General features: G+C 39.1%; 1 pseudogene across 1 annotated transcript; it reads left to right on the forward strand.

Moving 5' to 3' along the window:
* Window positions 1–10,091: 10,091 nt before the first annotated feature.
* LOC308355424 (meiosis expressed gene 1 protein homolog) lies at window positions 10,092–10,359 on the forward strand (annotated as a pseudogene). The gene has a single exon. The product of its transcript is annotated as a meiosis expressed gene 1 protein homolog (transcript).
* The last annotated feature ends 6,011 nt before the right edge of the window (window positions 10,360–16,370 follow it).

A 16,370-nucleotide genomic window follows, 5' to 3' on the forward strand; every position in this document is an offset into this window, starting at 1 on the left:
TGAATTTAATGAAAGCACTTGAGGCTGGCTCACTTCGTTCATGCCTTCTCTGGCTCTAACATCAGGCTGTGTCTACCCTCAGGCATTCCTATACAAAGTCCTTTGCAAGAGTATCATAAACCTCCCCACTACAAAAAAAAAATTTATGTCCCTTAGACAACAGTAGAGCTTTTAAATTATAAAGCCCTTTTATTTCCAAAAGATCCTACTAAATTTAGAGAGCAATTAGAATGATTATTTGGCCATATTCACTACCTTCCCTTCTGAGGAAATAGATGACCAAAATTCCTCCTGGGCCCTCCTACAACTGATTTGCCTAAGGTCAATATTCAAGGGCTAATAGAAGCCAAGGTTAAATTGTGTACCCAGAAGAAGGGCTTTTAGTAAAATGCTCTATACAGACTTTACAAAGGCATAAATCTTTTGGCTCTCATTTTAGTTATAATTCTCCCTAATACAAAGAAGTAAATTTAGGGACACCTGGGTGGCTCCGTGGGTTAAGCCACTGCCTTCAGCTCTGGTCACGATCCCAGGATTCTGGAATGGAGTCCCACATTGGGCTCCTTGCTCTGCGGGAAGCCTACTTCTCTCTCTGCCTCTACCTGCCACTCTGCCAGCTTGTGCCCTCTCTCTCTCTCTCTCTGACAAATAAATAAATAAATAAAATATTAAAAAAAGAAGAAAGAATAAGAAAGAAGTAAATTTAGTTAAAAAGATCAGGTAATCCTTTGATACTTATGGACATTCAAGGTATAATCCAGTTCTTTGGGGAATTAGGAACAACTGTCGTTACCTCATAAATCTCTACAAAACCAAACTACAACCTTAGAAACAAGTTAAAGCCCACCCATCTTATTAATCTCTAAACCTTGCCTATTTCTCTCAAGATGTTTGTGAATAAAATAATCCAGATAATGGATAAAGAGGATGTGGTATATACACACAAAGGAATAATACTCAGCCATCAAAAAAAATGAAACCTTCCCATTTACAAAAACGTGGATGGAACTATAGGTTATTATACTAAATGAAATAAGTCAGAGAAAGACAATTATGCACTCAATGTGCAATTTAAGAAATAAAACAGAGGATCATAGGGGAAGAGAGGAAAAAATAAAACAAGATGAAATCAGAGAGGCAGCCAAAACATACGAAACTCTTAATCATAGGAAACCAACTGAGGGTTGCTGGAGGGTTGGGGTGGGGGGATGAGGTAATTGGGTGATGGGCATTCAGGGGGCACATGAGGTAATGAGTACTGAGTGTTATATAAGACTGATGAATCACTGACCTCTACCTTTGAAACCAGTAAGGCCTTACATGGTAATTAATTGCATTTAAATAAAAAACCAATCAGGATATGGGTCAATGGGCCAAAATTGTCTGTACTTTAAGAAGAAGGGTAAACTTTAAATAGCAATTACCCCGAAACTCTGAAAATTTTTTTCTTCTTTTTTTTTTTTTGTCCCTTGAAATGATAAATCTTATCATGTCTTTGAAATGTAAACACAGCCCACAATTTCCTGAGACTGAAGAAAATAAAAAGAGGGAAAGAGGCCTTCTACAAATACAAATTGCTAAGAAGACTCTTATGCCCAGATTCTAGCACCTCTGATAACAGGCAGATAAGCTACAAACATGCACCTTGCAAAAAATTTAGATACTCTCTCTGTCTTTGATAACCATTTTGGTACAAATATCTTCTCCAGGACCTAAGAGTCAATCTTTGATATGCAAACGTTAGGGAAAAGTTTTTCATAAAAATGAATAAATAAATAGAGGGATGTATTTAAAAATTGAGCCTATACTGTCCTTTCCACAAATATTAGTAGAAACAAAATTAAGATTTTTGTTTATATCTTGTCTGAGTTTGTGTGTCTGTGTTCGCGTATGTGGGTGTGTGTCTATGTGTGTTGTAAGTATGAGATATTTTCTCTACCTCTGGGTGGTATTGTTTAAATTAATATGTAAAAGAGCTCTATTTAGTTGGCTTGAAGACGTGCACTTCTAAGGATTGGGCATTCTAAAATTCAGAAGGGTAGAAATTAACCAAATATTTTTCAAGCTCACATAATCTGAGAAAATATTTGATATTACAGTTCACTTAAGGTTGCTGTTTTAAATAAAAGAGACATGTCTTTAGGGTGCCTGGGTGGCTCAGTGGGTTAAAGTCTCTGCCTTCAGCTCAGGTCATGATCCCAGCGTCCTGGTCTCAAGCCCCGCATTGGGCTCTCTGCTCAGCAGGGAGCCTGCTTCCTCCCTTCTCTCTCTGCCTGCCTCTCTGCCTACTTGTGATCTGTCTGTCAAATAAATAAATAAAATCTTAAAAAAAAAAAGAAAAGAAAATACTTAAAAAAAAAGAGAGAGACATGTCTTTAGAGTTATCAGCATTAAGTACAACACTTTTATTCTCTTTGTGTTTACTGAAAGTCAAGTTAAGTTCATGGTATTTTTGTTGCAAAATTTGTCAGAAAAAAAGAAACTTAGAATAATGGTTGACTTGCCTAATGCCTCATGAAGTTTTTGTGGGTAGTCTGTTAAAACAAATAAATTAAATAGATGTAAAAAGTAAAAAGGCTTGTAGCCAAGCTCTCAAATAGCTTCCAAAATCTTTGGTAACCTAAAATTTTAAACTTTTGCCAAGTTAAATGATGAGTAAAGTTAAGTTCGTTGATAATCTAGATTATTTCTAAATAAGATAATATTTTATCTTATCTAAACATTAAGTACTAAACATGGTTTATCTACTTTTGTCTTATTACAGTAAAACTACAGATAAATTTGGGTCTGTTAATAAACATATTTTATGCTTTACTGGAAGACTGTACTATGAAAAAAATACTTGTTTCCAAAAATTACGAAATGAAACATATCAATAAATCTGCCGCTCTAAAGAATTCTAATGTAACAGACAGTTTGCAGTTGGTTACTTCCTAGTTTCCACTGGAGACTGAGGTTTCTAAAAACAATATTCTTTTTTTTTTTTTAAATTTTATTTATTTATTTGAAAGAGAGAGAAAATGAGAGTGGGGAGGGGCTGAGCAGGGAGCCAGACAGTCTCCCATCTTGAGCTCCAGGACCCTGGGATCATCACCTGAGCCAAAGGCAGACACTTAACTGACTGAACCACCCAGGTGCCCCTCAAAGTAAGATGCTTATAAATGTAATTGAGACTGCTAGAAATGATAAGGGAAGCAACTTTATGCAAGGAAAATAAGATGTGTTTTGACAAGAAAGGTATGAGGTATGGGAATACATTTTTGTTGAGGGAAAGAAAGTAATTTTGCCCTAAAATGAGACTGGTTATTTAGAGAGAAGGCTTAGGGCAAAATCTGAATGAAAAAGAAAGTTGTGGAAGGTTTGTCAAGGGAAATCTTTGAAAAAGAATTTTATGCATGATCAGGACTAAGATTAGAATTGGAAGAGTTTTGAAAATATGCTGGTGTAAGACTGAGATTAAGCTTTTCTCATAAGAGGTACAAAAGTTTTCTTAAACTATTGGTCTGCGCTTCATAAGACACTGTAAACAAAAGCTTTTCTTTACCTTTTGTCTGCCTAAAAAAGAATAACTCTAGGTTTGCCAAAATAATTTCCTATATTTATCAGGTCTTTGATTGCTTAAGAAAACAGAGTCTTAATATTAAAAGCTAAATTTTACTCACAATTATATGACCTTCTGTATTTGCCTTTGATATCTTTTATTGCCACTTTGATGAAATGGATAATTAAATATTGTTTCCTAATCATGATTCTACTTAACCATATGTTCAAATCTTTTGATACTTTTCTTTACACATAGTTTCCAACATCAACTTCTAGAAAGAAGTCTTTTCACCACAATCTAACTGAAATTTTCCAGTGGGCCCCTGGAACATTTCAAGAGGAAAAAATTTGGTGAGAAATTAAACTAACTAGGTTTATTTGGTATGTTAAATTACTTGGAAGCATTGTCAAATAAGTGGTATCAAATACTATTAGATTATATTTACAGAGGTATATTATCAAAACACGTGTTCTAAAATTATATGAAACTCCTAGAATTCTGATGTCCTGGTATGTTGCTGCTGCTGCTGCTCTTGTTGTTGTTGTTGTTGTTGTTATTATATTTGTATTTTTAGAGAGAGCACACACACGAGGTCGGGGAGGGAGGTGAAGGGCAGAGGGAGAGGGAGAGAAGCCCAGGGAGGAGCCCTACCTGGGTTTCGATCTCACTCCCCTGAGATCATGACCTGAGTCAAAATCAAAAGTTGCAGGCTGAACCAACTGAGTCATCCAGATGCCCCTATCCTGGTACATTACTATCTTGAAGTGTTCTATGCCACAAAAATAATCAGATTTCCTTGTCATTTGCATTATAATGAACTCAAATCAGATGTATGTGTGTGTATGTATGTGTGTCTTTGTGTTCTATTTGTGTTCTTGTATGGAGTGTGTATGGTATATGTGTAAATTATGTGTGTGTTGTGTGTCTTGTGTATGTTGTGTTTTTTGTTATTAAGTTTTTAAATTTTAATTCCAGTAGAGTTAAAATAGTAATGTTATATTATTTTCACGTGCAGAGTATAGTCAAATCAGATCTTTGGGGCCCCTGGGTGGCACAGTGGGTTAAAGCCTCTGCCTTTGGTTCAGGTCATGATCCCAGGGTACTGGGATCGAGCCCCGCATCGGCTCTCTGCTCAGCAGGGAGCCTGCTTCCCCCTCTCTCTCTGCCTGCCTCTCTGCCTACTTGTGATCTCTGTCAAATAAATAAATAAAAATCTTTAAAAAAAATCAGATCTTTAACCAGAGCTATTTTTAGGTCTTTTATCATTAATAGTTATACTTTTACTCAGATGCCTCTATTCCTGCAAATGTGCCTCATCTTCAGTGAGGTCCATGGAAAAAAACTCTGAGTAAAAGTTTTCTGATAAGCTTAAGATCATAAAACTGAACTGGCTAAAATTTTCCAGAAGGAGTAGAAAAACTGGATTCACACAGAACAAGAATTAATAACTTGAGACTCAATGAGCTGAGGAAGATAATTATACTTCCAGTGACTTTTTGTTTGAGATTTTGCTGACCTTTAAAAAAAGTTTTTCCTCAGATTTAAGAAAACTTTTTCTCTTAAGCTAACTGACTTATAGCAATTTAATCAAATATACCTTTGTAAGCAAATTAAAACATTTATCTTTTCTCCCTACCAGATCCTTCTAGAATTCAGAAACTCTCAGTGAGTATTCTCAGTGAGTATTTTTATGGCAATATATTTATTTGTGTAAGTGTCTTTCTTTTTCTTTTCTTTTTTTTTCCCATTAAAGACTCTATTTACTTGTCAGAGAGAGAGAGAGAACAAGCAGGGGAAGCAGCAGGCAGAGGCAGAAGCAGGCTCCCTACTGGGCAAGGAGCCTAATGTGGGACTCGATTCCAGGATCCTGGGATCATGACTTGAGCCAAAGGCAGATGCCCAACCAACTGAGCCACCCAGGCATCTCCTATTTGTGTAAGTTTCAATAAGAATCTGTTATCCGTATGATAAGACACAAATGATAACACTGGTTATATTTCCAAGGCTTTGATTGGAAAGTCATATGTGAAGGACCTGCATAGGCTAAGATATGACCAGACAGTTTTAAAGAACTAAGATTGGCTTTATGGAGCCGATAAAGCCTCCCTGGAAATATCAGACTTATACCTTGCTTATAGAGTTCCTAGCAGCCTTACCAGGAAAGTAAAGAAGGTCACTTCCTGGCAGGTGCAGGAACCTCAGGGTATTGGGGACTTCAAGAAGAGAGATACACCCAAATCTATAGGTATTGCAGTGAAATCTGATGGCAAGTATGTGGCTTGGCTTCTGGCCTTGAGAGGCTATTAAAAGCTCAATCTAGAGATTCCTTATGAAAAGTTCCAAGAAAGCAAGTTCTAAAGAGTCTATATGGTCAATTACTGTTCTCAATGCACTTATGTAAATAATTAGACTGAGGTTTTTTTGCAACTAGACTTATTTTGCAAGCAAATTAGTGCTAATCTGGCTATCTTTGGTAAAAATGAGAGTGCTTATATAGAGAAAATACATGTCATTGGCACTTGTTTGTAGATACTACATTTTTATTACGATTCATTATAAAATGGACTAGATCTTGATTTTTTTCTAGTGTTCTTCAATGCCTAGCTACAAATCTCCATCTATCATTTTGATTTTTCTCCTACCTTTCTGACTTGGAATCAGTTGAGGACTAAAACTGTCTTTTTCCTGAAACCCTGCAAGCTAAATATAAATGACTTGATGCAAAGAAATCACCATAAGAACTCACGCATAGACAATCTCTGCTCTATTGCTCTATGGGCCACTCAGAAAGATCACTAGAGACATTCGAACCACAAACCAGGAAGATCTGTCAGATTGCGCTACCAACCCCCACTCTGTCTTAAGATTCTTCAAGTCTGACATCTAGAAGTCTTCTCAACTGGCTGCCCTCAGAACTCAGAAACTGTCTTAACATTTGGTCTCATCATTAACCATTGTTTTTATTTTGTTTTTATAGAAATGCCTCTTTTTTAATACCTGAGTACTTGAACCATAGGTGTAACTTCGAGAATGTGCCTACATCATGCCTCCTGAAATGAGTTTGACTGAACTGATCTATTGTCAGAACTAAGAGACTGGATCAGTAAGATGAAACAACCTACCACCTCAACTTTTTTTTTTTTTTTAAGATTTTATTTATTTATTTGACAGAGAGAGAGACAGGGAGAGAAGAAACACAGCAGGGGGAGTGGGAGAGGGAGAAGCAGGCTCCTCGTCGAGCAAGGAGCCAGTTGTGGGGCTCGATCCCAGGACCCTGGGATCATGACCTGAGCCGAAGGTAGACGCTTAACCAGCTGAGCCACCCAGGAGCCCCCAGCTCAACTTTTAATTGTGAAACTCCCATGGAAGTTTCAGATGAGGGAGCTGGAGGGGTTCAGACCCCTCGCCCTCTGAATGTGGCACTTGGACACGCAGATTATTTTGAGCTAAAGGCATTTGAGCCCCTGCTGGTTCAAGACAAACTTTGTCCCTCACTTAACTACACAGAAGAATCCAAATTGGAGGTCTTTCCTCAGATAAGAGTTTTTAACAGAGATAAATGTTATCTGAGTGACCTACCGGGATTGCAGGGCAAACATCTAATTACCAAACATCTGCTCTTCTGTTGCTCGGAAATGCATTCTTTTTCTCTGAGGTTCCAGATCCCTACGTCCTTCTGCTTAGTTCAGAATGACATATATAACCTCATTTGCCTGACTGTCTTTGGCATTTCCATGTCTGTGCGGATTCCCCATACATATGCCTATTAAATTTGATTTTTTCCTGTTAATGTGTCTCGTGTCAATTTGTTTCTTAGTACAGCCAGAAGGACCTGTGAAGGGACAAGAATTCTTGCCCCCTGAGAGGAGCCCCCTCTAAATCCTGATTCTGACTTTTTTTTTTTATTTTTATTTTTTATCACAACTATGCTCTTCAGTATCCCAAATCAAAGGGTTTTTGCTTCCTTTTAACAGGCTGGTGATTCAGAAGACTTTCAACTGCCTTGAAATCAATCACTTCCACTGTTTCCTCCCCTTCCTGATTTTTTATTTAAGGCATTAAGTATTTATTAAATGTCTGTGTGTTGAACATCACGGGAATGAAATGAAATGTGGTCCCTACTCATGAAGACCTGTAATCAAGTTAATAATTGAAATACATATGATCATATTCATGGCAAGACATAACTATGGAAAAAAAAACTTGGTGTGAAATGAAAGTTTTTTTCCCCATACAGACCATACCTTTTTCATTTTTTAATGAGACCTTTGAAGAATGGCATTCTAAGGGTTAAACTGCATGGAGAGGCTGCTTATCTAAACAACAGAATTTAAGCGCTATTAAGATGAGGTTGTCACTTTCAACAGTATTGTTCTTTAAAGGGAGCATAGCATCATCTTTGCATTGTACTAACTGGCCAACGTAGTTGGCATGGTTTGTTTTTGTCTGCTTATGTTTGTGGGGTAATAAATACAAGTTAAGGAATATGGATGGAACAACACAAACCAAATGGTTCCCAACCAACTGTTAGAATGTGACTCATGAGAAATAGCCTCAGCCAGTCCTGGGAAGTGGTAAATTGCGATGAAGAGCATGGGATTTTTGTTAATAAACTTTCATTAAGCACATGTTTATAAATATTTCTTGAGTCCTTAATAAATACCATGCACCAATGGATGTTCTGATCCTACAACAGGGAATAAAAAAGAAAAAGACTATAGAGCTTATATTCTAGAGGGACGGATAGGCAATGAACAGAGAACTAGAGAGTTGGCATAGGAAGGAGCGCTGTACAAAGAAAAACATGGTTGATGAGGAAGCGTAGGCTGCAGGATCCTGGAAGGCTTCTGGGGAAAATGATCTTGAGGTTAAGACCTACTTGACGAGAAGGAGGGGTAGCAGGAAGACCTGGGGGGAAGGGCCTGGAAGATGCTCCCGGCAGATGGTGTGTCAGGTAGAGAAGCCACGAGCTGAAGGGTCTGGGCATATTTCAGAAACAGAATTTAGGCTGGTGGGGCTGGAGCCCACAGAAGAAGAGTAATAGGACCCAGGATGAGGTCAGAGCGGCAGGCAGGGGCCAAGTCAATGGCAGGCTTCATAGGCAGGATAAGGAGTTTAGTTTTAATTCCAAAGGCAATGGAAGCCACTGGAGGGTTTTAAGCAGAGGAGTCATGTGTTTTGTTTTGTTTTTTTTTTTAAGATTTTATTTATTTATTTGACAGATGGAGATCACAAGTAGGCAGAGAGGCAGGCAGAGAGAGAGGAGGAAGCAGGCTCCCCACTGAGCAGAGAGCCCGATACGGGGCTCGATCCCAGGACCCCGTGATCATGATCCGAGCTGAAGGCAGAGGCTTTAACCCACTGAGCCACCCAGGCGCCCCGGAGTCATGTGTTCTAATTTTATTCTCGATGTTATGACAAGAGTGAATTTTAGGAAGGAGGAGGGAAGCAAGAAGACCAGTTAGGATGCAAGGGCAGGTATTCTGGGTCAGAGATGGTGACTTCTGAGCAAGGAGAGACCTATGATCCAGACAGACCCAACTACTTGACTCACCAGCAAAGCAAAGCTGGTAAAGTCAGCTTGCTGAGCGCTCATTTCCTCACCCGTTTTATGGAGTTTGGAGATTTGTTTGGGGGATTACCTGAGATGAAACAAAGTGCCTACTACAAAGCCAAAGGATAGCATGCTGGCAGTCTAGATCGGGAGTCAGCAAACCAGCTCGTGTGGCCCAACCACTTGTTTTCGTTAGTACGTGGGAGCATAACCATGCCCGCCTGTTAGGTATGACTGCTCTCATTGTACAACAGTGAGGTTGTACCCAACTTGTTGTAACAGAAACCACATGGTCCGTAAGATCTAAAATACTTAATCTCTGGCCCTTTACAGAAAAAAGTTTACCGACCCTGGTCTACATTGTCACGAAGACTAGAAGGAATGTAAGACGGATGTACTCTATCTATACACCTAGGAAGCAGTGCTTTCAGAGACATACCAGTGGCACGTCCCAGGGTATATGTCTCAAGTGCTCTGCAAAAGAGGAGACCCACCTGTAAAGAAGTGATTTACAAAAGCAAGCTTTTAAAATAAACTTCACATGTCATTGTCCTATAAACCAACAAATAACATCACATTATTCATCTAACGTCTTTATGTTTCCATTCTATTTATCAATAGTTTTGTTGATACTAACAAAGGCCAAGATGAGGAAGCCAGTCATGGGAATAAATGGAACATGACGATTCCAGGCAGAGGGCAGCAGTCGGAACTGAGGTCTCTATGTAGAAGCTGGGCCAAGAACAGCCAGGAGAAATAATTGGAAGTAAGATTTCTTTCTTTAGCCACGGCTAGTTCTTTTTTTTTTTTTTTTTAAGATTTTATTTATTTATTTGACAGACAGAGATCACAAGTAGGCGGGGAGGAGGCAGAGAGAGAGGGGGGAGCAGGCTCCCCGCTGAGCAGAGAGCCCGATGGACCCAGGACCCTGGGATCATGACCTGAGCCGAAGGCAGAGGCTTTAACCTACTGAGCCACCCAGGCGCCCCAGCCATGGCTAGTTCTGACATGAAACTAAAATCAGTAAGTCATGCCAAAAAATGGTCAGAAGACATAGGAAATCTGTACAGATTTCAGCAAGCAGGCTATTGGGATGAAATGGAATAAAAACAGGTGAAACAAGTTTTTATGGTAGATCAGTTGGCAGGAGACAGGATACGTAAAGAAACTCCAGAGAAGGGACAATACTTTCTATTACTACAACAAACAGAGGGAGTGTGATGACAAGGAAGTCCACAAAGTGAAAATGTATGCATACTAGCCTTTGTTCTTTGTGTTACTTGTCATTATTTCTTAAGAATCCATGGCTTCGTTCTACATCATGTAAATGTCATTTTATAAAATGATTCAAAATACAGACTTCAGTGGAATGTTTTGAAACACAAAAGCCATGAAACCTGGTATCAATCATCCTGTTCTGTTCTAAAAGAGAACTGCAAAAGCATGAAAGTTGAAAAAAACCAGTCTTGTTAAAATCGTTCACGATGGATTTATAAATTCAGTGTAAGAGTGGATAAGTAATGGAGAGGCCAAGTAATATATTTCTTTATTTTATTTATTTGACACAGAGAGAGGGAACACAAGCAGGGTGAGTGGGAGAGGGAGAAGGGGGTTCCCGCAGAGTGGGGAGCCCGATGCAGGGATCGATCCCAGGACCCTGGGTTCATGACCCGAGTGGAAGGTAGACACTTAACCAACTGAGCCACATAGGTGTCCCTACCAAGTAATATATTTCAATGAACTGGAAAATCCATATGGAAAATAGAGTTCAGTCAGGCAATCAACAAGTATTGATTTAGCATTAAGCCTGCGTTGGAGCCAGTTCTAGCTGCTGGGACCTGTGGGGATAAACATATACCACTTCCAGCTTTCTCAGTACTTTGAGTTTGATGTTCCCTTTTGGGGAAGACCTGCAGGACAGCGTGTGAGTATCTTTGTGTGAAGAAAGGAACACCATGGGGCGCATGGATGGCTCAGTGGGTTAAGCCTCTGCCTTCAGCTAAGGTCATGATCCCAGAGTCCTGGGATCGAGCCCCACATCCAGCTCCTTGTTCGGTGGGGAGTCTGCTTCTCTCTCTGCCTCCCCTACTGTTGTTCTTTCTCTCAAGTGAATAAATAAAATCTTAAAAAAAAAAAAAGGAAGACCCTTTTCTTCTTTATAACACTGTATCTCCATCTGTAGGAAAATTGTTTTTTAATTGGTTGGTTTTTTTTTCTTACGGCTGTCTGCCAAAACCATGTGATAGAAATATTCAACTCTACTCTAACTGTGATGTGAATGGCTTCTGGGTGTGGCACCCTTTTGCAGTAGAGAAACCTGCTCAGTTACATGTGGAAGCACCAGTTTTCCAAAGAGGAAACCGATGAAAGTACTATAAAGAAGGGATAGGACTGAACCAAAGATCATGAAGACTGTTTCAGTAGTTATCGGTTTTTAACTAAGTCAGTGATCCCTGAGTCTGGTTCTATACGATCCTGAGTATCCACAAGTATTTCATATGGCTTTCTAAAACTTTCAGTATAAAATTTAAGCAAGCTACACACACTATTCTTGAAAGAGTGGACAAAGGGGAGAGTGGGCAAAATCAAATGATCAGTTATAGGATTGACCTAGTGACCAAAACGTTTCGGTGGTCTCGGAGGGTGCAGAAGTTGGGGGCAGTGTTGGGGAGTTGTGCTGGTGTGTTTCCATTTTCAACAAATTGAGTTTAGTTATTTACCTATTTTCTTTTTTTTAAAAAAAGATTTTATTTATTTATTTGATAGACAGAGATCACAAGTAGGCGGAGAGGCAGGCAAAGAGAGAGAGAGGGAAGCAGGCTCCCTGCTGAGCAGAGAGCACCATGCTGGGCTGGATCCCAGGACCCTGAGATCATGACCTGAGCTGAAGGCAGAGGCTTTAACCCACTGAGCCACCCAGGCACCCCTATTTACCTATTTTCTTGTTTGGGTTTAAAAACTCAGATTTGAGGTGCAAGGTTTTATATCACACTGTGGTATACAATCAGAATTCCTTGATGCAGAAGTCCCAAACATGGCCACTAGAAAGAGTTTATAAAACACAGGTAATTCTATGGGAGCCGGGAGCAAAGCGTGCATGGAGTAGGTCAAGGAGCTCCTTGGTTATTTTTTCCCTTGGCTCAGGACAAAGATGAAAACACCTGAATTAAGAGAGCTTGGTTCTGATTTAGCAGAATCAGGATGGAGAAGAGCAAAGGAAGTGAGAGGGAACTAAAAAGAGAATGTGGGGGGAAAATAAAACATTGTAAAGGAAAGTCTGTTCCTTTTTATTTTCCCACATCTGGTTCTCAAGTGTCATTTCCCCTTTTTTTCTTTCTTAACTTACTTAATTCTTTCCTTCCTTCTTTCCTTCCTTTCCTCTTTCTCCTTCCTTCCTTCCTTCCTTCCTTCCAAGATTTTATTACTTATTTGTCAGAGACAGAAAGAGCACAAGCAGGGGGAGGGGCAGGCAGAGGGAGAAGCGGGCACTCCACTGAACAAGGAGCCCTACGCTAAACTTGATCCCCTGGGATCATGACGTGAGCCAAAGGCAGATGCTTAACTGACTGAGCCACCCAGGCGTCCCTCAGGTATCATTTTCTTTTATTATCTTCCTCTTGTGACCTAGATGCTACACCAATGAACAATTCAAAGTCTTCCTTTCCTTTACTTTCCTAAGCACCCTCAACTAGAATTAACACAGATCATTTCAGTGGGAAGTTGGGCAACAGTAATAAGGAAGGGTTGCTTTGCCTTCTTAATATGGGGCTGAAAGTTACCAATTTATCTCCTACTGTTAATTAGTTTTGCTTTATGGAAACTTTTTCTGTGTATTCTTTTTTTTAAATTTTCAATTTTTTAATTAACATACGATGTATTCTTTGTTTCAGGGGTATTTCTATGTATTCTTGAGCATTGACGTTAGCATCATTCATATTACCATCACTTTATATGTTTTTGAAATCCCAGACCAAAGCTAAGAGGAATCGATGAAAAGTTGTCATACTCAGAATGTAGTGAGAAGGTAGAATTTACCACACTGGTCTTTTCTCTTCTGCAACTCTACTATGAAGTTTATTATAATTATGAAACTTATTATTACTATGACGTTTATTATCCCATTTTGTAAACTACTGTGTAATTGGGTTTCTTTTTTTAAAGATTTTTTATTTATTTGAGAAATTTCTTTTATTTATTTATTAGAGAAAGCAAGAGAGCACAAGCAGGCAGAGCAGCAGAGGGAGAGAGAGAAGCAGGCTCCCCACTGAGCAGGGAGCCCGATGTGGGGCTCCATCCCAGGACCCTGGGATCATGACTTGAGCCGAAGGCAGTCGCTTAACCAACTGAGCCACCCAGATGCCCTAAGATTATATTTTTAAGTAATCCCTACATCCAACCAGGGCTTGAACTCCCAACCCTGAGATCAAGAGTCGCATGCTTTACTGTCTTGAGCCATCCAGGCATCCATGTGATTGGGTTTTTTAAATCAATAATTAGTTATCTCAAATACTTTGTTGAGTCAAACAGTATTTCTCATTCCATAGGGAATACCCGAATAATTTCTACTTCCTTTCAAATGTTAAAGAAATTTAAGGAATTAAGTAATGGAAGTGGACACTAAAATAAGTTATTTAACCATATTATACATGGGACTGCAAAACTTACTCAATAAATAAACATTGTCTTCTCATTCCAGTTGACCATGATAAAAATATGGCTAAGCCATCATCTTTATTGTATATTTAGAGGTATGAGTTTCTACCTTTCTCTCCATAAAGGAGGAGAAAGGCCAAAGACCACAAGAGGGAAAATATTTTGGTTCAACTTTGCGCTTGGTGAGCCGCTTTCTCTCATAAAATATAAATTAGGGGACATATTCTTATACACAGCCGCAGTCCTTATGGATAGTGGTAACCAAATATGTTTCTTTTATTTGAGAAATGTTTTTCTGTTACTTGCTAATCTTAGGAAACAAACACATATTCACTAACCATAATCTCTTGAACTTAAAAAAATTTTTTCTCACAGGCAATAATTTCCTGTAGTAACTCTTATTTCCCTGTTTTTCTTTTTTTTTAAAGAGTTTATTTATTTATTTGACAGAGAGAGATCACAAGTAGGCAGAGAGGCAGAGAGAGAGGGGGAAGCAGGCTCCCTGCTGAGTAGAGTCAGCTCCATGCAGGGCTTGATCCCAGGACCCTGGGATCATGACCTGAGCTGAAGGCAGGGGCTTAACCCACTGAGCCACCCAGGCGCCCCTCTTATTTCCCTTTTTATTGCAGATTTTGTAAAACCATGTAAGAAATCAACTTTTGTCTTTTGCTAATGCCCAGGTGGGAAATTCCTACTGCTTAAACGCAATTGTGAGTTAGAGTCAAATGGCAGTAGAAATTGCTCTGGAAGGAATAGAGTGTCTAATTGAGGTTGGGGAGAAATATATAAATGTGGAAGCAGAGTGAGGATAAGAAAGTTCATATCATCCTTACAATGGTGGTTCTTGAGGTAACCTTAGGTGGCTTAAGGACAAAGTATTAAATAATGTTGAATTGTATAAGATTGTCCCTTTTCAGTTCTTTTTCACTCCTTCCATTAACATTGAGGAGAAAGTTGACATATAGTGCCAGTGTTTGTGTCATCTTAACCCGTTACATTTTTTTTTAAATTGATGAGAGAGGGCCTCAGACAGAATATAGAATAAATCAGCAAATCTACAATATTTTGTTTTTATCATATCTGTTGGGTGCAAGTGAAAGTGATTTTCCATTAACATGGTAAGGTAATGTTTCTTTTAAAAATAAATTTGTTAGATTAAAAAGTAAGGTGATATAAATAAAAATATTAAATAATAAAGTTGGCACACAAATATGACAAATACTGTGACGTGACTGATGGTCAGAATATTCTTTAGAGTTCTCTTAATAGTGATTAAATCATCTTCACCCAGAATTCTTCCAACTTCTTTTTCATCTTTCCTTCTTCCTCTCTCCTCCTTTGATTTTTTTTTCTACCGTTTATCATTCAACAGCGTATTGAGCCAGGATGTAAAGTGTGTGATATTGTGCTGGTTACTGTGAACACAGAAATACAGAGATTAATACTCATCTTCATAATCCTCATCTTCACTTTCAACCAGCTCCGTCTCACTGCAGACACAGTTATGCAAACAATGATTATACAGGGAGAAATCTGATGTGCATGCAAGGTATAGTGTAGCCCAGAGGAGGGAAAGCCACACGGGAAGCAAAGAAGGGTATCGGGTTTCGACCTTGGGAATCAGTCCTATGAAATACAGTCCAAGTTCATAAATATATCCTAGATTTATTCAGCAAACTACTGTGGAGCCTGACATTGTGTTAGATACTGGAGATTTGGACATGAAAAACACACAGTTGGATGCTTCAAGAAGCTTTTGATTAGGGGCGCCTGGGTGGCTCAGTGGGTTAAGCCTCTGCCTTCGGCTCAGGTCATGATCTCAGGGTCCTGGGATCGAGTCCTGTGTCGGGCTCTCTGCTCAGCAGGGAGCCTGCTTCTCCCCCTCCCTGACTCTCTGCCTACTTGTGATCTCTCTCTCTGTCAAATAAATAAATAAAATCTTAAAAAAAAAAAGAAGCTTTTGATTAAAAGGGGAGGCAGACAAGGAAAGCAGTGCTTACATAGATCTGTATACCTTATCTGAAACCTTTCAAGGCAGATGTGTTTCACAATTCTGAATTTTTAGAATGTTCATATGGTGCACATACAATATACCGCATAACAGCCATGAAAGAGTCTGGGGTAGTACCTCACAATTAAAACCTGCGACTATTTATACTAAATGGAATGAAGACTATAAACGGCTTCACATCAGTTCGGTATAGGTTGTTGATTTTTGTCGTGCTTAAGATTTCTGAATTCAGAAATGTGTGGACCTTTCTTCAAAATAATTACAGTCGCACTGCAGGGTGTTTTAGAAGAACAAAGAGAGGGTGATGAACATTTAAAAAATTTTTATTTTATTTTATTTTATTTTTTAACATAATCTCTATGCCCAATGTGGGACTCAAGCACATGACTCCAACCAAGATCAAGAGTCATAGGCTCTACCAACTGAGCCAGCCAGGCCACCCTGAACCACATTTTAATTGAAAATATGTCAGGGAAGGCTTCCTTAAAGTTGTATTTTCTGAATGGAGTCTTGCTGGATGAATAGGAGTTCACTCCACAGAGACAATGGAGGTGGCAAAGGACTGGAGGATGGGGTAGGGGTTTTCTAGGCAGTAGGGACAGCCTGTA

The sequence above is a fragment of the Martes martes genome (assembly GCF_963455335.1).
Source record: "Martes martes genome assembly, chromosome: 14".
NCBI classification, from domain to species: domain Eukaryota; kingdom Metazoa; phylum Chordata; class Mammalia; order Carnivora; family Mustelidae; genus Martes; species Martes martes.